This window comes from Balaenoptera physalus, assembly GCF_965194825.1.
Source record: "Balaenoptera physalus genome assembly, chromosome: 20".
NCBI classification, from domain to species: Eukaryota; Metazoa; Chordata; class Mammalia; order Artiodactyla; family Balaenopteridae; genus Balaenoptera; species Balaenoptera physalus.
This window is the reverse complement of record NC_138901.1, coordinates 38040797-38048722: the sequence shown is the minus strand read 5'-3', so window position 1 is coordinate 38048722 and position 7926 is coordinate 38040797.

The following is a 7926-nucleotide window of genomic DNA, read 5'->3' as shown; positions in this document are numbered from 1 at the left end:
ACCACCTTCCCTGCAAGAAAGCTGGGATGAATATGGGGTTTGCCTCTTGTGCTACCCTTCTCTCAGGGTAGCAGCTCAGCAATTGCCCAAGGCCTGAAATCACTTGTTTCATATCTTTTGTTTGCTTTTATAGTTATTTATAAGGAGAAGTTAAGGCTGATCACAGCTACTGAGTCATGGCTGGAACTAGAAAATCCACAATATATTTTTATTCATTTATTTTTATTGAGGTAAAATTCACATAAAATTAACATAAACCACAGCAAGATCTTTTTTTGACCCACCTCCTAGAGTAACGGAAATAAAAACAAAAATAAACAAATGGGATTTAATTAAACGTAAAAGCTTTTGCACATCAAAGGAAACCATAAACAAGACAAAAAGACAACCCTCAGAATGGGAGAAAATATTTGCAAATGAAACAATAGACAAAGGATTAATCTCCAAAACATACAAGCAGCTCATGGAGCTCAATATCAAAAAAACAAACAAACCAGTTAAAAAATGGGCAGAAGATCTAAATAGACATTTCACCAAGGAAGACATACAGATGGCCAAGAGGCGCATGAAAAGATGTGCAACATCACTAATTATTAGAGAAATGCAAATCAAAATTACAATGAGGTATCAACTCACGCCAGTCAGAATGTCCATTATCAAAAAATCTAGAAACAATAAATGCTGGAAAGGGTGTGGTGAAAAGGGAACTCTCCTGCACTGTTGGTGGGAATGTAAATTGATACAACCACTATGGAAAACAGTATGGAGGCTCCTTAAAAAAACTAAAAATAGAACGACCATATGACCCAGCGATCCCACTACTAGGCATATACCCTGAGAAAACCAAAAAGAGACATGTACCACAATGTTCACTGCAGCACTATTTACGATAGCCAGGACAAGGAACCAACTTAAATGTCCATCGACAGATGAATGGATAAAGAAGATGTGGCCCATATATACAATGGAATATTACTCAGCCATAAAAAGAAACGAAATTGAGTTATTTGTAGTGAGGTGGATGCACCTAGAGTCAGTCATACAGAGTGAAGTAAGTCAGAGAGAGAAAAACAAATACCATATTCTAACGTATATCTATATATGGAATCTAAAAAAAAAAAAAAAGGGTACTGATGAACCTAGTTGCAGGGCAGGAATAAAGATGTAGACATAGAGAATAGACTTGAGGACACAGGGTGGGAGGGGGAAGCTGGGGCAAAGTGAGAGTAGCATTGACATATATACACTACCAAATGTAAAATAGTTAGCTAGTGAGAAGCAGCAGCATAGCACAGGGAGATCAGCTCGGTGCTTTGTGATGACCTAGAGGGGTGGGATAGGGAGGACGGGAGGGAGGCTCAAGAGGGAGGGGATATGGGGACATGTGTATGCATATGGCTGATTCACTTTGTTGTGCAACAGAAACTAACAGTATTGTGAAGCAATTATCCTCCAATAAAGATCTATTAAAAAATTAATATTTTAAAGTGAACAATCCATTTTGACTCTAGTTTACAGCAGTAAGTTCAATGACTCACAGGAAATCAAAAAATTCTTTGAAAAACAAAATTTTCTAAGACTGAACCAAGAAGAAGTGAAAAATCTGGATCACCCAATATCTGTTAAAGAAATTGAATTTGTAATTTAAAACCTTCCCACAAAGAAAACTCCAGGCCTGTGTGGCTTAACTGGTGAATTCTATTAAAAAATTTAAAAAGAAAATTCCAATTTTATACAAATGTTTTCAGAGAACAACGGAAGAATAAACAATTCCAAACCAGCATAACATAACCCTAATATCAAAATCTGACAAAGGGTGCTCGTTTTGGCAGCACAAATACTAAAATTGGAATGATACGGAGCAGATCAGTATGGCTCCTGCACAAGGATGATACACAGATTCTTAAACTGTTCCATATTTTTCTCTCACTTCTTCCATTGGATGGAGGAAAAACAAGCCATGGCTCCCCACCCAGCCCTCCCCTCCTCTCCCTTCAACAGTTTCTCCATGGGAAAAATCAACATGTATGAATAAAGACACCAATTGAATGGCAAAAAAAAAAAAAAAAAATCTGACATAAGGCATTATAAGAAAGGAAAATTTCAAACCCAAATCACTTATGAATATAGACATTAACATCCTAATCAAAATATTAGCATATTAAATCTGCCAATTCATCAAAAACAATACATCATGACTAAATGTGGTTTATCCCAGGAATGCAAGGCTAGTTTCATATGCAAAAACCAATCAATGTAATTCACAATGTTAATAGAATAGAGGAGAACAACCATCTGAACATTTCAATAGATTCAAGAAAAGCATATAACAAAATCAAACTGATTCATGATTTTTTTAAAAAGAGAAAGAAAACTCTCAGCAAACAAGGGATAACATGAAACTTGCTCAATCTAATAAAAAATATCTATGAAAATCTACAGCTAACATCATACCTAGTGGTGAAAGACTGAACACTTTCCCCTAAATTTCATAACACAAGGATTCTTACCACAACTCTTCAACATAGATTCAGGGATCTTAACCAATGTAACAAGGCAAGAAAAAGAAATAAAATATATAAAAATAGATATTGAAGGATAAAACTACTTGCAGATAACATGATTTAATGCATGGAAAATTCAAAGGAATCTATAAAACCACTACTATAACTAATGGGAGGATTTGCATAATAAAAAGACAATGTAAAAAAATCAATTGCATTTCTATATATTAACAATGAATAATTGAAAAATAAAATTTTAAAAGAACTTTTATAAAAATACCAAAAAATGTTAAATACATAGGGAAAATTTTAACAAAATAAGACTAAGACATGTACACTGAAAACTACATAACATTCCTGAGAGGAATTTCAAAGGTTTACAATGTCCATTGATTGGAAGACTCAATATTGTTAAGATATCAATTCTGCAGATTGATCTACAGATTCAATGCATTGACCTATAGATTCTAATCAGAACCTCAGCTGTTTTTTTTTTTTTTTTGGTAGAAATCAACATGCTTATTTTAAAGTTTATATGGAGATTCAAGTGACCTAGAAGAATCAAACAATTCTGAAAAACAATAAAGTTGGAAGACTTATATTACCTGCTTTTAAGACGTTCTATGTTATTGACATAAGGATCAATGGCAACAGAATAGAGAGTCTAGAAATAGGTCAATACACATATGGTTCAGTTGAATTTTGACAAAGTTTCGAAGGTAATTTAATGGGGAAAAGATAATCTTTTCAACATGTAGTTCTGGAACAACTGGATATCCACATGGAAAATAATGACCATCGGTTCATCCCTTACACTATACACAAAAACTAACTCAAATGGATTAGAGGCCTAAATGTGAAAGCTAAAACAATGAAGCTTCTTGAAAAAGCTTCTAAAACAGGAAATATCTTTATGACCTTGGGGAAAGCAAAAATTTCTTGAGACACAAAAGGCACTAACCATAAAAGAAACATAAATAAATTGTACTTCATCAAAATTAAAAACTCCTGTTCTTCAGAATATAAAATTAAGAAAGTGGATAGACAACCACAGACTAGAAGAAAATACTTGCAATACATATAGCTGACAAAGGATTCATATTCAAAATATATAAAAACTCCTACAAATTAAAAATAAAAGACAATGCAATAAAAAAGAACAAAAGACTTAAGAAAGTATTTCAAAAACTAGATATCTGAATATCCAATAATCATGTGAAAAGGTGCTCCACATCATTTGTCATCAGGAACATACAAATTAAAACCACAATGAGGGGCTTCCACAGTGGTTACAGAATCCACCTGCCAATGCAGGGGACACGGGTTTGAGCCCTGGCCCGGGAAGATCCCACATGCCGTGGAGCAAATAAGCCTGTGCGTCACAACTACTGAGCCTGTGCTCTAGAGCCCATGAGCCACAACCACTGAGCCCAAGTGCCACAACTACTGAAGCCCGTGTACCTAGAGCCCGTGCTCTGCAGCAAAAGAAGTCACCGCAATGAGAAGCCCGCACACCGCCACTAAGAGTAGCCCCTGCTCACTGAAACTAGAGAAAGCCCGTATACAGCAACGAAGACCCAAAGCAGCCAAAAATAAATAAATAAATAAATTTATTAAAAAACCCACAATGAGATAGACCTTTACACACACTTAAATGGATAAAATTTAAAACACTGAAAATACCCAGTGCTGGCAAGGTTATGGAGCAACTGGAACTCTCATTTATTTCTGGTTGGAATATGAAATGGTACTACCACCTTGGACAACTGTTTGGTGCTTTTTAATAAAGTTAAACATACATTTATCATATAATACAGAGATTCAAGTTGGTCACACAAATTTGCACATAATGGCCAAAAACTGGAACAACCCAAATGTCCATTTATAGGGAATAAACAAACTGTGGTATAGAAATAAACAGCAGAATGCTACTCAGCAAGTCTGCCCAGGCTGGGTAACTTAACAAAATACCACAGACTGGGTAACTTCTTAAACAACAGACATTTATTTCTCACAATTCTGGAGCCTGGGAAGTCCAAGATCAAGGTGCTGGCCAAGTAGGTTTGTGAGGCCTCTTCTTTTGGCTAGGAGGTGGCCACCATGTTGCTGTGTGTTCACATGACCTTTGCCTTGTGCCTCTTCTTATAAGGACACTAATCCTATTGGATCAAGGCCCCACCCTTATGACCTCACAACCTAGTTATTTCCTTAAAGGCCCCATCTCCAAATACAGCCACACTGAGGTTTAGAGCTTCAACATATGAATTTGGGGGGAACACAAGCACTCAATGTACAACAGCAACAACAAGGAAACTACTGTTACTTGAAACAACATAACTGAATATTTTAAAAACTATAATTCCAAAAATATGAAGTTTAAGGAGAGACAAAATGGATCTATGGTGTTATAAATCAGAATAGCGGTTGCTTCTGTGTGGATGAGGAGGGACTGATGGAAAAGTGGCATGACGGAAATTTTTAAAGTGATGGAAATGTTTTTTCTTGATGGGAGGGATGGTGACAAGTGAATACCTTTGCCAAAATGCATAGAGCTGTATTGCATTCCCCCAAATTAATGCATTTATTGCATATAAATTATGGCTCACGAGAGTACATTTCTCTATATCAACTCATATGGAGTTACCTCTATCTTTGTAGCAGCTATATTGTCTTCTGTATATGAATGCATCATAATTTATTAAACTATTTCCCCATTGCTATATATTTATATGGCTTACAAGTTTTTGCTATTATCTGTAATGCCGTAGTGAACATACTTAAGGATAGATTCCTAAGTGGGATTGTTAGAGCATTTTCTCTGTAAAGATGAAGAATCTGAAGCCCAGAAACAAGAATAGACTTCTCCAAGGCCTACCGCAATTACGCACTGTAAGTTATGGTGGAAGAAGTTGGAACTGAAGAGGTCTGTGTGGCTCCACAGAAATACTGTTGGGGAGCAGGAAGGCAATGCTGGGCTTCCAACCAGAATAATAGAAACCATTTAGACTAATTCCACTTCCCTCTTTGTCTAACTCCTACTCATCCTGTGGGTAAAAAATGCCTTTGAGCTGCCTTAATTTAACATTATGCTAAGTTAATTCCTGGGATCCCGTAACACCCTAGGCTTAATAATAACTCACTATGTGCCAAGTAATGCGATAGCACTTTAAATGCATTATCTCCTTTAACCCTCACAACTCCATAAGACATAGCTGTTATGAATTCCATGCCCATTTTATAGATGGGAAAACTGAAGCTTAAACAGTTTAATTGCCCAAGGCTACACAGCCAAAAAGTAGTATAAACAGGTTTCAAACCCAGGTCCCTGACACAAAAGGGACTCTGTTATACTATACTACCTCTCAGGAACAGTACTTCACAGGATGTTGTTGTGAAGGTTACATGAAATGGTTGCAGTGTTCATTACTGGCCTCTCAACAACTTGAAGGCAGTTACTGCATCTTTATCTCTGTCCTCCTAACATCTGGTGCACAATGGAGTTCAAAGAGCTTAGCACTGTGCCTGACACAGAGCAAGCACTCAATGAGCGTTAATTATTATCATTATTGGAATCCAATAGAGATTTGTTGAGTAAGTAAACATTTGCATGAATGACTAATTATCTAAAGTATTCTTTCAGCAAATAAACAATGAACAGAGGGACAACAGGTTGCAGGCCTCCTCTCCTGCCAAGCATCTCATTTGGAGGCAGCTGACCCATGAAGGAATCGCCAGCCCTCTTCTGTTCACATGTCTGCTCCCCCACGGGACACGGAAGCAGGAAGGGCATCTGACTCAGTGCTGCAGCTCCAGCCCCAGCTCAGTGTACCACAGTGTTGGGCAGAGTGTTCTTACCTCATGCACAGCATATTTGTGCATAAGGAAAGAACCAGCTGGGGTGGTGGTGGTGCTCTGTGTGTGTCTTTGTGTGTCTGTGCGCATGTGTCTCTTCCTTCCCCTCACAGTGAAGCCAACTGACGATGGGGTGGGGTTGAGGGGGTGCTTAATACAAAGCTCTGGGCAACATCACAGCACACAAAGGACGAACACAGGCTTGAGGAGGACCAGTCATGTACTCAGGGTCCAAGAACATCAGGCCCTTGAACCTCTGTTACATGTTTTTATTCTGTTGCTTCATCTTCTTCAGAGGAAGACCCTGCATCATGGAGGAAATGGGTTTAGGTTGGGGAAGAGCCTGCTCAGCCTCATAAGCCAGATGAATGCTGCTTCCCTTGACCCACACGACCTTGGATGCTGGTTAGCATTCAGACCCTCTGTCAGTGTATTAACTGACCTCGACATCCACTCAAACCTCACTCTGGGCCCTTCTCTGATTCTCCGTTTGTCTGCCTGGATCCTGCTTCCCCCTGCCTAGTGCCTTGATTAGCTTCTATCCTTGGCAGGGAGGGCCCCCCTGCCCTTCCCAGTCCAGCTGCCTTGCTCAGGGACGATCCCATCACAGACTTGAGATTTGACCCTTTCAGTTCCTCTGCCCGATTGGCTGACCCTACCCACTTCTTGGCATGGGTGGGGAGCAGGGGGCAGCATGCCCCAAGAGCATGGGGACCAGAAGTAGCACCTGAAGCACTTGCCAAGACCACAGTTTTCTTCTTCCTCCCTGGCTCCTGCCTCACCTAGTTACTGCAGCCTTCATTTTAGGCCACTAAAAGCCCTCACTCTCATTTTTGTAGGGAAGTTTTCAGAGCCTCGCTCACTGAAGGCAGTTTTGATTTATGTTTTATGGTTATCCTAAAAGTCTTAAGTGAACATTTCTTGTTTGAAATGTCTGTCACTCTGTTATTATAGACACAATATAACAAGAAATACATTTTCATATAAGACTGTAAGTGAAAAGACAAATTGTTCTCGAGCTTATATATCCTTGTGTGATTTGAAAACATCAAGACAAAGAGATGGAAAATACAAGCCAACAGAGGAGAGACAGGGAGGAAGGATCAAAAAAGTATCCAAGCATTAGGAGTTTCTGAAAAAAAGAGATGAAAACACAGAGAAGAGGAAATTATCAAAGAAATAATAAAGGAAAATTTCTCAGAGATGAAGGACACAAGACCTCAGAACAGTGTGTGAAGCAGGCCCACACCTGAAACAGGGAACATCACTGAGCTAGAGGTCAGCCAGGATAAGGAGAGCACCTTAAAAGCTTCCACTGAGGGTCAGGTCCCTAGAAAGTGATAGAATGAGAATGAATCAGGGTTTTCAATAGGAAAATCTATATAGCAGGCAACAGAGCAGTGCCTTCAGAGTCTTAAGGGAACTTGATTTACCACCTACGATTCAATGCCCAGCCCAAGTATCAATCAAGTCTAAAGGCAAAATAAATACATTTCCAAACATAAAATATTTAGAAATTTTACCCACCATACACCTCTGCATAAGATGTTACTTAATGGTATGCTCTGGC